Consider the following 14943-nt stretch of genomic DNA (forward strand, 5'->3'; position numbering starts at 1 on the left):
AGCCCTGGGATTTCTTTGGAAGGAATGATGCTAGAGCTGAAACTCCAGTACTTTGGCCACCTTATGAGAAGAGTTGACTCATTGGAAAAGACCCTGATGCTGGGAGGGATTGGGGGCAGTAGGAGAAGGGTACGACCGAGGATGAGATGGCTGGATGGCATCACGGACTCGATGAACGTGAGTCTGAGTGAACTCCGGGAGATGGTGATGACAGGGAGGCCTGGCGTGCTGCGATTCATGGGGTCGCAAAGAGTCGGACATGACTGAGCGACTGAACTGACTGAATAAGAATACATAATCTTTAACTCAGTTGAATCTTTGGAATAGATCAGCAGTCCCTTTTCTCTTCCTATGTAATTTTCTGTTCTTCTTAGAAAACTTCCAGATCTTTATTGAGCCACAAAAATTCCCAACTCCATATCTATTTTTTACTTAATTGCCAAAACAAAAATTAGGAAGTAAATTATACCAATATCTCCTCTCTATAACAAGTTAATAACTAGTACAAGGTAAAGGGAAGAGCGAGTTTTCCTGGTGCCTTGCAGTCAAGAATCTGCCTGCCAATGCAGGAGACATAGGTTTGGTCCCTGGATCTGGAAGATCCCGTGGAGAAGGAAAAGGCAATCCACTCAGGTATTCTTGCCTGGAGAATCCCATGGGCAGAGGAGCCTAGCAGCCTACATAGTCCATGGGGTCTCAAAGAGTCGGATACAACTGAAGCGACTGAGCATGCATGCATGCATGGACTGTAGTCCACCAGGCTCCTCTGTCCATGGAATTCTCCAGGCAAGAATACTGGCATGGGTTGCCATGCCCTCCTCCAGGCGATCTTCCTGACCCAGGGATTGAACATTCAGCTCTTATGTCTCCTGCACTGGCTGGTGGGTTCTTTACTGCTAGTGCCACCTGGGAAGCCTGGGCTACAGTCCGTGGAGTTGCAAAAGAGTCAGACACGATTTAGCAACTAAAGGGAAGAGTAGCTTGAGAGGTGAGGCCATCAGAGTCAGAGCATGCTGCCTGATAGTTCATCTGAAGGTTAGCATGTGTTTAAAAACAATGGAAAGATCTGAGGTTACAAGGAAGGGGCTGAATTTTCTGGTCTTCTGAGTAGAGTCAAGGATGCTATAGAAGGAAGGCATTTGGAGTGAGACCTACTCCAGCCATCTTCAACAAGGCAAACATATTTCTGATGTTTATCAATGCATCTGTGTTGTATGGTAAGTGACAGTCTACATTAGTTCATAGTCCAAGTGCCCCAAAATCATTTGGGCAGATTTTATAAAATAGAGATTCCCAGGCCCTGTCCCCATGAGAATCTGATTCTGTGAAATGGGATCAAATAACTTGTATTTTTTAAGTTCTAAACTGATTCTGATCATTACTTTTGAGGATACTGATAAAAGAGGTGTGGAGCTGGGCTCTTCAGAGTCAAAGGAAGATAAGATAGGGCAGGCAAGATGCAGGCCAGGTTCAGGGAAGTAGCTGGATGGTGAAATCCATTCTCCACACCGACGCTAGCTTTCTAAAACCTGAACTGCCCATGTTATGTATAAACTTTCAATGACTCCTCATCACTGATAAAATGAATTCCCATCACCTTAGAATGACATAAAGCCTTTTGTGATCTAGCCCTGGCTTCTCTCTCCAGCCTCAGTTTTCCCACATTTCTTGAAATTGTGCTTAACTACTTATAGATCTCTCAAGGAGCTATGACTTATGGCACATGGCATTTACTGATGTTACTTCCTTATCTCTCATTCTTACTTTGTTTATTTTTATTTTTAAAATTTTTTGGCCATACCACGTGGCATGTGGGATCTTAGTTCGCCGACCAGGGATTGAACCCATCAATGCCCCCCATTTGAAGCTGAGCCTGGCTCAGTGGGTAAAGAATCTATGGGCAATGCAGGAGACACAGGACACATGGGTTTGATCCCCAGGTCAGGAAGATCCTCTGGAGGAGGAAAGTGGCAACCCACTCCTGTATTCTTGCCTGAAGAATCCCATGGACAGAGAAGCTTGGGGGGCTACAGTCCATGTGGTCCCAAAGAGTTGGACATGACTGAGGAACTAAGTACACATGCATGTTCTAACCACTGGACCATCAGGGAAGTTCCAGAATGTCTCCTATTCTTTTTGTCTGTCTCAGATTGTAAAGATGTTACTGACTCTAGAAAAGCCTCCTTCCAGGTGCTGGGTTAGATGCCCCTACTATGTGCCACCCTCATACCATCTGCTTAACGTGTCACAGCACTTATCATGTGCCATTGTCATTGCTTGCTTACCTGTCATTTCCCCTATTAAACTCTGAGCTCCTTAATGGGACATTCACGTTAGAGCCTCAGTTTTTATCATATGCCCTGGTTATTGTTGTTTAGTCACTAAGTTGTATCTGATTCTTTTGAGACCCCATGGACCGTAGCCTGCCAGGCTCCTCTGTCCATGGAATTTCCCAGGAAAGAATACTGGAGTAGGTTGCCATTTTCTTCTCCAGGGGATCTTCCTGACTCAGGGATCAAACCCACGTCTATTGCATTGGCAGGTGAGTTCTTTACCACTTATCCACCAGGGAAACCTATATCCCCTACTACACTGAAGTGAAGTAGTGAAATGGAAGTCGCTCAGTCGTGTCTGACTCTTTGTGACCCCATGGACCATACTGTCCATGGACTTCTATAGGCCAGAATACTAGAGTGGGTAGCTGTTCCCTTTTCCAGGGGATCTTCCCAACCCAGGGATCGAACCCAGGTCTCCGACATTGCAGGCAGATTCTTTAGCAGCTGAGCCACAAGGGAAGCCCAACTACCTCACTGAAGGAAGTCCAAATTTTACTGAAAGTATGTAAGTAGAGAGACTCAGGGGACAGTCTGTTTCAAGAGGCATCAAACAGGAATCAGAGCAAAGCAGCAAGAAAAACCAAGAGCTTCTAAAGTTCCATGAGCACTGGAATGTACAAGACAGGTCCAAGGAGTAACCAAACAATGCAAACTGGCAAGAACCAGGAAAGGCACAGAAATAAGGCAGCAGTAAGCTCAGGGGTCAGACTTATGGGAGAAGACTGTGGCCAGAAAGTTAGGTCCTGGGGCAAAAGCCTGCCTAGTTAGGAAATCTCTTTTTTCAATAGCAGCCAATTCAAGGATATGGCCAACCAAAGACCCATAGTTTCATTAAGTGCGAAGGTATACCTCATAAGAGAGACATGTTAAAATTGTGAGTGAAACAAACAAAAAAAAAAAGTGAAAGTGTTAGTCACTTAATCGTGTCCAACTCTTTAAGACCACGTGGAATTCTCCAGGCAAGAATTTTGGAGTGGGTTTCCATTCTCTTCTCCAGGGCATCTTCCCGACCCAGGGATTAAACCTGGGTCTCCTGCGTTACAGGCAGATTCTTTACCATCTGAGCTACCAGGGAAGCCCTAAAATTGTGAGTAGGTCTTAACAAAGTGACTTGTAATCCTCATCTGCTTCCTGCAAAGCAACAAGTCCGAAGGAGCAGCTAGGCTTAGAGAAAGTCAGTCCTTTTCTGAAAATTGAAGAGAAGTGGAAGGTGCGCACCTGTACTTCATAGATGAATTAATTGCAAACATGTCTGCAGTTGTAGGTGAACTTTGGAGGACCCCTTGGTTTATACAATGATTCATGAAAGGGTGCAGTCTTCACCTACCTCCTCTTCTGCGAACCTGAGCCACCACTCCTCAGCAATAGTATAGAAGCATGCCAAATCTCAAGGGGTCAACAATTTTATAGATTCAGGATCATCATAAAAATATAAAACAAAATGAATAAGGTCACCCACATGAAAGATGAGCTGCTTTATACTGTGGACACATTTTGGCCCCATTCTGTAACTCCACCATTTCCTATAACTGGTCTGTTTTGAGTGATGTACTGGGGAGAAGACCTGTGTGAGATATATTCAGCTGCCTGTCAGGAATAATTAAAACCAGTTGTGTTATTGCTTTCTTTAGTTCTAGCTGATTCTTTGATGCTTTGGTGTCTATGCCAGAAAAATACCTCTTATAATCATCAGAGGCCAGTGTTTTCACAAAGGTCACTGCAAGCTAATTAAGCAAATATGTGAAAAATAGTTTAAAATTATCTCAATTAGTAGAGTGTGTGTATACATACATCTGAAGTGGGGTTAAGGAGAGACTGTTAAAATAGTAACTGACTTGCAGAGTTAGTGACTTGGTGTCAGAGACCTACACATATATAGCACCTTTGTACGTTCATTAGGTTGGCATGATTTGTCCTTTTTCTAGGTGACAGGCTGTATCACTTACTGCAAATAAACACGCAGGAGCTGTCCAAGAAGAATGTGACTCTGTAATGGGCAAGAGAGATACAAAAATAATAATAAACTAGGATAAAAAGATTAAAATAATAGTATGTACAAAGAATTAAATAACATAGAGAATAGATTGACTTACTACATCTCTGGGATTGGAAGGAGTTCATACAGATTCCATTCATTCAGTACATATTTTCCGGATGCCTACTATGTGCCACACACTGCTCTACGGTCTCAGGATACACAGGGAGTAAAAGCCAAAAATCGCTGGCCTTGTGGAGCATGTATTCTAGAAGAGATAGTATTACAATAAATATAAATTAGTAAATTATTTTTTAATGTTAGAAAGTGGCAAATTTTGGAAAAAAGAGCAGGGAAAAAATAGAGGAAAGTAAGGGGAATTGAGATTCATAGAGGGAGACTGTAATTTCAAATAGTGGCCAGGATTGGTTTTGCTGAGGACGTGACATTTGAGCACCAAGTTAAAAGGGTGAGGGCATTGGCTATATCGGTATTTAGCCAATATCCACACACGGGCAGCTGATGCAAATACTCAAGTCTTGAGTCTGCCTGGGCTATCTGAGAAACAATAAGGAGGTTAGTGCAGCTGCAGCTGAGTGAATGAGGGAGAGAATGTAGAAAGAGAAGAGCTTTAGGGATATGCCTGGGGCCAGATCACACAGGGTCTGGTAGGTTATGGAAAGGATTTTTGTACTGACCAAGAATGGAGGACATTACAGAGTTTTGAGCAAAGAAGGGACATGATATGACCTGTGCTTTTAATTCTTCTGGTTGCTGTGTTGAGCAAAGGTAACAGTAGGGTGAGGATGGAAGAAAGGAGACCAGCTAGACGAAGATGTGGTAAGTTATGGCTAATGGTCCAAATTCTACTTGTTGCTTTTTTGTAAATAAATGTATATCAGAGTATGGCTACACCTAATTGCACTATAGTTGCCACAATGACAACATGGCCTACATTTACTAAATGGCCCTTACACACACACACACACATACACACACACACACACACATACACACACACAAAGCAAACAAAAAACCTATCCTAATCCCTAAATTATCATATTGCAGAAATCCAGGAGTAAAGTAATGGTGGGTCAGATCAGGGTGGCAGTAATGATGATACTGGGAAGTGTTTGATTCCGGCTATGTTTGAAATTACAGCCAACTCTATTTGCTAATGATTGTGTGTGGGAATGTAACAGAGAGAAGTCAAAGATGAGTGTAAATTTTTTTTGACTGGAACCAGAACATTGTTTCTATCATTTGAGATAAGGAAAGTTGATAGTGAAACAGTTTTCATGGAGAGATCAGGAATTAGAACTGTTTAAGCTCAACAGTTGTGTGTTTTTAGATGACAATGACACTCAGTGAAGATATTGAGAAGCCCATTGAATACGCAGGTCTGAAGTTCAGGAGAGAAGTCTGGGAGAAGTGGAAAATTAGCATAGAGATGGTATTCAGAGCCATGATCCTGGATGAGAGTGTAAAAGAATGAGTGAACATAGAATGACAAAGGAGCAGTTAAACATTAAGAGAATGGGAAGAAGAAGAAAAACTGCAAAGGAGACTAAAGTGTGAACAATACTGTAAAGCTAGAGTGGAGCATTCTGGAAGCCAAAGCAAAGGAAGTATATCAAGGAAAACAAAGGAATTGGCTATCAACTCTTTCTAGTAATTTAAGTAAGAGGAGAACTGAGAATTGACCATGCAGTTTTGATAAGTAAGTAGGAACAAAAGCTGGGTTGGAGCATTTATTAATAAATATGGGAGGAAAAGAATTGTAGAGAATGAATATAAACAACTTGTTCAAGGGGTTCTACGAGAAAGGGAAACACTTGTGAACAAATAAGGCAACATCAAGGAGATGACAGCACCCTTATGGCAGAAAGTGAAGAGGAGCTAAAAAGCCTCTTGATGAAAGTGAAAGAGGAGAGTGAAAAAGTTGGCTTAAAGCTCAACATTCAGAAAACGAAGATCATGGCATCCAGTCCCATCACTTCATGGGAAATAGATGGGGACACAGTGGAAACAGTGTCAGACTTCAATTTTTTGGGCTCCAAAGTCACGGCAGATGGTGACTGCAGCCATGAAATTTAAAGACGCTTACTCCTTGGAAGGAAAGTTATGACCAACCTAGATAGTATATTCAAAAGCAGAGACATTACTTGGCTGACTAAGGTCCATCTAGTCAAGGCTATGGTTTTTCCTGTGGTCATGTATGGATGTGAGAGTTGGACTGTGAAGAATGCTGAGCGCCGAAGAATTGATGCTTTTGAACTGTGGTGTTGGAGAAGACTCTTGAGAGTCTCTTGGACTGCAAGGAGATCCAACCAGTCCATTCTGAAGGAGATCAAACCTGGGATTTCTTTGGAAGGAATGATGCTAAAGCTGAAACTCCAGTACTTTGGCCACCTCATGAGAAGAGTTGACTCATTGGAAAGACTCTGATGCTGGGAGGGATTGGGGGCAGGAGGAGAAGGGGATGACCAAGGATGAGATGGCTGGATGGCATCACAGACTTGATGGACGTGAGTCTGAGTGAACTCCGGGAGCTGGTGATGGACAGGGAGGCCTGGCGTGCTGCGATTCATGGGATTGCAAAGAGTCGGACACGACTGAGTGACTGAACTGAACTGAACTGAAGCAAGGGAAGTAAGGCTAAGAGGAGGGTATATTGTTTTTGTTTTTAAGATGGGATAAATAGTTCGATTGAGTTTGTAGACTGATGGGAAAAATTTGGTAGAGAGGGAGACATTTGTGATTCAGGAGAGGAAATGGGAGAATTGCTAGAGCAATGTTATTGAGTAAGTAAGACAAGATGGGATCTAGTTTTCAAGTGAAGGAATTGACTTTAAATGGGAGAAAAATAGTATTATATGAGCATCAAGCAGCATATGGGTTCACTTGAGTTTCATAATCAAGAGCATTTGTCTTCAGTGCATTTTTTTGCATGAGTGAAAGCACAAATTAGGTAAAAAGATGAATTTAACCAAGGTTGTGGTTTTGTCAAGTGAATACAACAAGGAATTGAGGGTATATACAGAGAAGTGAGTATATTGATCGATTGTGGAATTTAAAATGAGTAAGTAGGGGAGAAAGAGAGACTATTAAGAAAGTTAGAGGCAGTGAAAAAACAGAAAGATCAGTTGATTGGCGGTACTGGTGAAGTTGGAATTGGGGCAATAGAAGGATGAATGGAGGTTATGATCAGAGAATAAAATGAATTAAATTAAGATCATGGAGGGATATTGGTAATGAGAAGGTCTAGGGTTATTGAATATATGAATGAAAGGCCCATAAGTTGTGGAGGACTGGATCCCTTGAAGAGAGGAGTTTAAGAAATTGAGAGGCTGAAGTGCTGCATTAAGTCATCTATTGTGTATATTGCAATCATCAAAGAATTAAGACATTAGCAGTATTAGAGAGAGGGAAAGTGAACAAAGAACATATCTCTGTGGAAAATAAAGGGATATTTTCTAGGGGTTCATTAGTGACATCAACAATGACAGATAATGAGTAATATAATTTATTTATATGTAACTCAAATCCTGAGAGTGTCTAGGGAGGAAACAGAATGAGAATGATTTGCAAATAGCAGTGAGGAGCATGGATGGAGCCAAATTCACATAAGATTTAAACTTTTAGCCGAGACTTCAAGGGTAAGTTGTTATTCTTATGGCCTCGCCAACAAAAGAATATTACAGGCATAGTGAAGTGGTTGGGCATTTAATAACATGTATGAAGAAATGTAATTATATAAATCTGGCTAGGGTATCAGGATGGGGCATGGTGCTGCAGACGTAAACATACTGAGATATCGTTAGGCACGATGGAAGAAAATGAACTTGCTGAAATTTGTAGATTGCTTAAATTTGCAAATTGTGATGTCTTATATTAATACACTCAGATATTCCTAGAAGTAAACAGTTGTAGGACTATCTAAAGCTTTTAGTCAGGGCACTGACCTCATCAGACTTGCTTCATAAAGGTAAATCTTCCTACAATGTGAAAGTTGTTGGAGGCAAAGAAGACAGACAGAAAGCTTCAGCAGTAATTAAAACTAGGACCTGAACTTAAGTAATGCCCATAAATAAGAACAGAGGAAACCCTCGGAAGGTAAAAACATATAAGAGTTGTTGATTTTGATGTGGTTAATAAGAGAGAGGGGCTTCCCTGATAGCTCAGTGGTAAAGAATCTGCCTGCCAATGCAGGAGATGTGGCTTTGATCCCTGGGTCAGGAAGATCCCCTGGAAAGAAATGGAAACCTACTCCAGTTTTCTTGCCTGGGGAATCCCATGGACAGAGACGCCTGATGGGCTATAGTCCGTGGGGTCGCAAAAAAGTTTGACACTGCTTGACAAATAAACAAGACCAATGAGAGAAAGAAAGGAGTCAAGAAAGACTAGAAGATTTTTAATTATTGTCACTATGTATAAATATGTTACTTTTAACCAGTTTAGGAAATAAAGGAGAACAACTAAGATACCGTGATAGATTACCCATCTTTTTTTTTTTTCCCAGATGTACAAGTTGAATTTATTTATTTATTTATTTATTTAGTTTTTTATTTTTTAAATTTTAAAATCTTTAATTCTTACATGCGTTCCCAAACATGAACCCCCCTCCCACCTCCCTCCCCACAACATCTCTCTGGGTCATCCCCATGCACCAGCCCCAAGCATGCTGCACCCTGCGTCAGACATAGACTGGCGATTCAATTCTTACATGATAGTATACATGTTAGAATTCCCATTCTCCCAAATCATCCCATCCTCTCCCTCTCCCTCTCCCTCTGAGTCCAAAAGTCCGTTATACACATCTGTGTCTTTTTTCCTGTCTTGCATACAGGGTCATCATGCCATCTTCCTAAATTCCATATATATGTGTTAGTATACTGTATTGGTGTTTTTCTTTCTGGCTTACTTCACTCTGTATAATCGGCTCCAGTTTCATCCATCTCATCAGAACTGATTCAAATGAATTCTTTTTAACGGCTGAGTAATACTCCATTGTGTATATGTACCACAGCTTTCTTATCCATTCATCTGCTGATGGACATCTAGGTTGTTTCCATGTCCTGGCTATTATAAACAGTGCTGCGATGAACATTGGGGTACATGTGTCTCTTTCAATTCTGGTTTCCTCGGTGTGTATGCCCAGCAGTGGGCTTGCTGGGTCATAAGGTAGTTCTATTTGCAATTTTTTAAGGAATCTCCACACTGTTCTCCATAGTGGCTGTACTAGTTTGCATTCCCACCAACAGTGTAGGAGGGTTCCCTTTTCTCCACACCCTCTCCAGCATTTATTGCTTGCAGATTTTTGGATCGCAGCCATTCTGACTGGTGTGAAGTGGTACCTCATTGTGGTTTTGATTTGCATTTCTCTAATAATGAGTGATGTTGAGCATCTTTTCATGTGTTTGTTAGCCATCCTTATGTCTTCTTTGGAGAAACGTCTATTTAGTTCTTTGGCCCACTTTTTGATTGGGTCATTTATTTTTCTGGAATTGAGCTGCATAAGTTGCTTGTATATTTTTGAGATTAGTTGTTTGTCAGTTGCTTCATTTCCTATTATTTTCTCCCATTCCGAAGGCTGTCTTTTCACCTTGCTTATATTTTCCTTTGTTGTGCAGAAGCTTTTAATTTTAATTAGATCCCATTTGTTTATTTTTGCTTTTATTTCCAGCATTCTGGGAGGTGGATCATAGAGGATCCTGCTGTGATTTATGTCTGAGAGTGTTTTGCCTATGTTCTCAACAATTCCATCCACCATTGCAAAGAAAAGAATAAAATACTTAGGAATATATCTACCTAAAGAAACTAAAGACCTATATATAGAAAACTATAAAACACTGATGAAAGAAATCAAAGAGGACACTAATAGATGGATAAATATACCATGTTCATGGATCAGAAGAATCAATATAGTGAAAATGAGTATACTACCCAAAGCAATTTACAAATTCAATGCAATCCCTATCAAGCTACCAGCCACATTTTTCACAGAACTAGAACAAATAATTTCAAGATTTGTATGGAAATACAAAAAACCTCGAGTAGCCAAAGCAATCTTGAGAAAGAAGAATGGAACTGGAGGAATCAACTTGCCTGACTTCAGGCTCTACTACAAAGCCACAGTCATCAAGACAGTATGGTACTGGCACAAAGACAGACATATAGATCAATGGAACAAAATAGAAAGCCCAGAGATAAATCCACACACATATGGACACCTTATCTTTGACAAAGGAGTCAAGAATATACAATGGAGTAAAGACAATCTCTTTAACAAGTGGTGCTGGGAAAACTGGTCAACCACTTGTAAAAGGATGAAACTAGATCACTTTCTAACACCGCACACAAAAATAAACTCAAAATGGATTAAAGATCTAAATATAAGATCAGAAACTGTAAAACTCTTAGAGGAGAACATAGGCAAAACACTCTCAGACATAAATCACAGCAGGATCCTCTATGATCCACCTCCCAGAATACTGGAAATAAGAGCAAAAATAAACAAATGGGATCTAATTAAAATTAAAAGCTTCTGCACAACAAAGGAAAATATAAGCAAAGTGAAAAGACAGCCCTCAGAATGGGAGAAAATAATAGCAAATGAAGCAACTGACAAACAACTAATCTCAAAAATATACAAGCAACTTATGCAGCTCAATTCCAGAAAAATAAACGACCCAATCAAAAAATGGGCCAAAGAACTAAATAGACATTTCTCCAAAGAAGACATATGGATGGCTAACAAACACAAGAAAAGATGCTCAACATCACTCATTATTAGAGAAATGCAAATCAAAACCACAATGAGGTACCACTTCACACCAGTCAGAATGTCTGCGATCCAAAAATCTGCAAGCAATAAATGCTGGAGAGGGTGTGGAGAAAAGGGAACCCTCCTACACTGTTGGTGGGAATGCAAACTAGTACAGCCACTATGGAGAACAGTGTGGAGATTCCTTAAAAAATTGCAAATAGAACTACCTTATGACCCAGCAAGCCCACTGCTGGGCATACACGCCGAGGAAACCAGAATTGAAAGAGACACATGTACCCCAATGTTCATCACAGCACTGTTTATAATAGCCAGGACATGGAAACAACCTAGATGTCCATCAGCAGATGAATGGATAAGAAAGCTGTGGTACATATACACAATGGAGTATTACTCAGCCATTAAAAAGAATTCATTTGAATCAGTTCTGATGAGATGGATGAAACTGGAGCCGATTATACAGAGTGAAGTAAGCCAGAAAGAAATACCCATCTTTAAATAGGCAGTCACACAGCAAAGTCTTAATGAGTACGCACTATGGTGTAGTTATTGTGTAGTTAGGTATTTATTTCTTTCATGGAACTCAACATTCTTTAACGTATCTTCAAGACTGGTGAGGATTCTGAGGAACCGATCATATTCTTTCCTCTAAATGGCCTATCCAATTTAGGAATAGACTCAGGAACCAAATATTACTTTATCATGTATTGTATCATGTAATGTGTCATGCATCTGCAGCCCACTTAAGCCCTCCTCACAAGTCCTGTCTCCCCTCCACAAGTCTAGATCTTGGGACTTGATTACCCTCATCTGCCCATTGCATTTCATCTCAGCAGTAAAGAATCAGATCTGAAGATTTGATATTTGCCAAAACATTTACAAGGAGATCTACAATCTCCCTTGACCCAGGGATGATGCAGGACTGATGGGAAAGGGTTGTCAGGCCTCTGAACTTTCTTTCCACAGTGAAACTAGAGCAAGAAAGAGAAGATAATGCCTACACTGGGAGTTCAGTCACTTCTCCCAATCTCAGTGAGGGAAGTTATTGCTTTTTCTGTGTGAAAGCATGAGTTAGAAGAGGATAATGGACAGAAATGCTCCCTTCCTCCCCTACTGATATCTCCTGAAAATGGAATGGAAATTTGTGCCTTCCTATTCCCTCGTGGCTCAGCTGGTAAAGAATCCACCTGCAATGCAGCAATGCAGGAGACCTGGGTTCAATCACTAGGTAAGGAAGATCTCCTGGAGTATGAAATGGCAGCCCACTCCAGTATTCTTGCCTGGAAAATTCCATGGAGAGAGAATTTCTGGCTGGCTAGAGCCCATAAAGTCGCAAAGACTGAGTATACATGCACACACGTTTTTTTTTCAGTGGAAATTGAGGGATGGAGTAATATGCATTCCCAACATGGAAATATAATTGCAGGTTAAGTAGCTTAGTCATCTGTGAGCTCTAAATAGGAGAATGTGTCTCTCCCTCCCTGTATACAAAGTGCAGGATCAGGGCACTGAGAGAAATGGAAGATAGAAGACTCAAGAAATGTACTAGATCACTTTCTAGCTGGGTTACAAAGGAGAATTTTTAGTATATGGATGCAAGGGTGCCTTGTAAAACTCAAGGCAGGGTACAACTGGGCCTCAGGATGCGACCAGAGGTAAGAAAGCCACTGAGAACCAGGAAATAGACCCTCTCCACCTTTAGCCTCTGCTTCTCTAGACACATACACTGAAACTAAGCAGGGTTCTATGGTGCTTTATGGGCTCAAAAAAACCTTTCTGTGTGCCATTTCTTGATAACAAGAAACAAGCTTCAGTCCGCCTCCTTGACCTTCCCTGAATTCCAATGAGCAAATTCAAACAATTTCTATTTAGGGAAGGGAGGGGATGCAGAGTCAAAGGAGGAACAGTCAAAGGAAATAGTGAAGTCTTGAGGCAGTGTCCTGGTTCCCCTTCAAAGGATATACTTAACAATATCTTTGAGCTCTTTCGCAGATACTGAAACCCCCACCATGTGGGAGAAGTTAACTGTATATATTGCCCATAAGAACTAGACCCTGGACCAGTTGAAACCAGAAGGTTGATGATGCTGACTCCCGGTTGCTTGACCACCAGTCAATCAGAAAAATGTCCATGAGCTGATCATGCCTTCTTTGAACCACTGCTATAAAAATCCTTGCTCCCCCCTCCAGGTTGGGACAGACAGGTTTGAGGGCATTATCTTGCTGTGTCCCCCTTTGCCTGCCAAAGCAGTAAAGCTATTCTTTTCTACTTCACTCAAAACTTTGTTTCTGAGATTTAATTCAGTGTCAAGGTACAGAGGCTGGATTCACCTTCGATGCTTCATTTTTCTCTTTCCCCGTGGGTGGCATTCTCTGCTTCCTCCTTGCATAACAGAAAACATGGGCAACCATTGCTTCTTGGTTTGTGTGTTCTGGATTTAGCCACAGGGAGTGGCTAACTCTTTCTCAGTAGCCCTTGATCTTGCTCTCAATTCTCATTTCACTGGAAAGAATCCCCAGTGACCTGACATAGATCAGAGTCTCGCTTCTTGTCCCATCAGCTTTGCAATATGACTGTGGGTATCCAATCCTCTCCACCCCAAACTGTGGGTGTAGTTGTGGAACACAGGTAAAAGAGGGGCAGAGCTGGGAAGATACTCCAAATTGTCTTCAGTGTCTGAGTGTCCTCAGCAATTGAGATCAGGAAATAACGAGAAAATTTTAAAACTTGTAACATCTTCATGCTATGCACTAGAGATGAAATGAAGCAGTCTCTTGATAGGGACTCTTAAAATGAGAATCTTGGGAAGGCAGCCAACACCTGCACTTGGGACTTTTGCCAGATGAAGAAGGCTGCAATTTTTCTGCACTACAGGATTAAATTTGTATACAGAAAGGATTTGGGTTATTGTAAGATAAAAAGGATGTCCTGGAAGAATGTCTAGTTCTCACCCCCTCTAGGAATATTTGTCAAGAAGGAAAAAGGAATGCAGCATACAGGCCCTCTGTGTCTGCCAGATGTTCTCTGACAATATATATTGTTAAAAACTGAATTTAAATTATGAAGCCAGCCCACCAAACAATGAAATATCCAATGGCCTGTTGATTCCCATTCATCAGGCCTCTCTGGGTGTTGCACTGGGTCAAGCTACCATTTCTTGATGTGAAATTTTAGTCTGTCTTTGGAATATTAGCCCTTCAGCCCTTTCCCTGGCTCAGAAGGTATATGAGAAGTACTTTTCTTTTGTCGTTTCCTCAACTCCACTCTTTGAAATTTCCTTTGAAGTGGAAAATAATAATAGTAATAAACACTCTGTGAATGGTTAAGTTCTTTATTTCTGTGATTTCATGTAGTTCTTTTGACAGTCCTGTGAGATAGGAAACTGAGTATTTTTAAATTCATTTAAAAATAAGCAAACATTAAAGAAATGCATATCAAAACTATTGCAATGAGTTATTACCTTACATGGGTCAGAATGGCCATCATTAAAAAGTCTCCAAATGATAAATGCTGGAGAGATAAATTCTTACTGTTGGTGAGAATGAAAATTGGTGCAGCCACTATGGAGAACAGTATGAAAATTTCTTAAGAAACTAAAAATAGAGCTACCATATGATCCAGCTACCCTATTCCTCTGCATATCCAAAAAAGATGAAAGCTCTAATTCAAAAAGTTACGTACGCTTAATGTTCATAGCAGCGCTGTTTACAATAGCCAAGATCTGGAAGCAACTTAAATGTCTACCAAAAGATGATAAATATATAAATAAATAAATAAATAAATAAATAAATAAATAAATATATATATATATATAAATATATATTGCAGCAACATGGATGGACCTA

The 14943-nt window shown here is 40.7% G+C and overlaps 1 long non-coding RNA gene across 7 annotated transcripts in view; it reads left to right on the top strand.

Moving 5' to 3' along the window:
• The first annotated feature begins 4832 nt into the window (after positions 1 to 4832).
• LOC138416460 (uncharacterized) overlaps positions 4833 to 14943 on the top strand; it is a 59195-nt gene continuing 49084 nt past the window's right edge. For 6 of the 7 annotated variants that reach the window (XR_011247683.1, XR_011247685.1, XR_011247687.1 and 3 more), the window contains exon 1: positions 4833 to 5151. This is a non-coding gene — a long non-coding RNA (uncharacterized lncRNA). The remainder of the gene's footprint in view (positions 5152 to 14943) is intronic. The other variant, XR_011247688.1, reaches the window with a different exon arrangement.

The sequence above is a fragment of the Ovis canadensis genome, chromosome 12 (genome assembly GCF_042477335.2).
Source record: "Ovis canadensis isolate MfBH-ARS-UI-01 breed Bighorn chromosome 12, ARS-UI_OviCan_v2, whole genome shotgun sequence".
In the NCBI taxonomy this organism is placed as follows: Eukaryota; Metazoa; Chordata; class Mammalia; order Artiodactyla; family Bovidae; genus Ovis; species Ovis canadensis.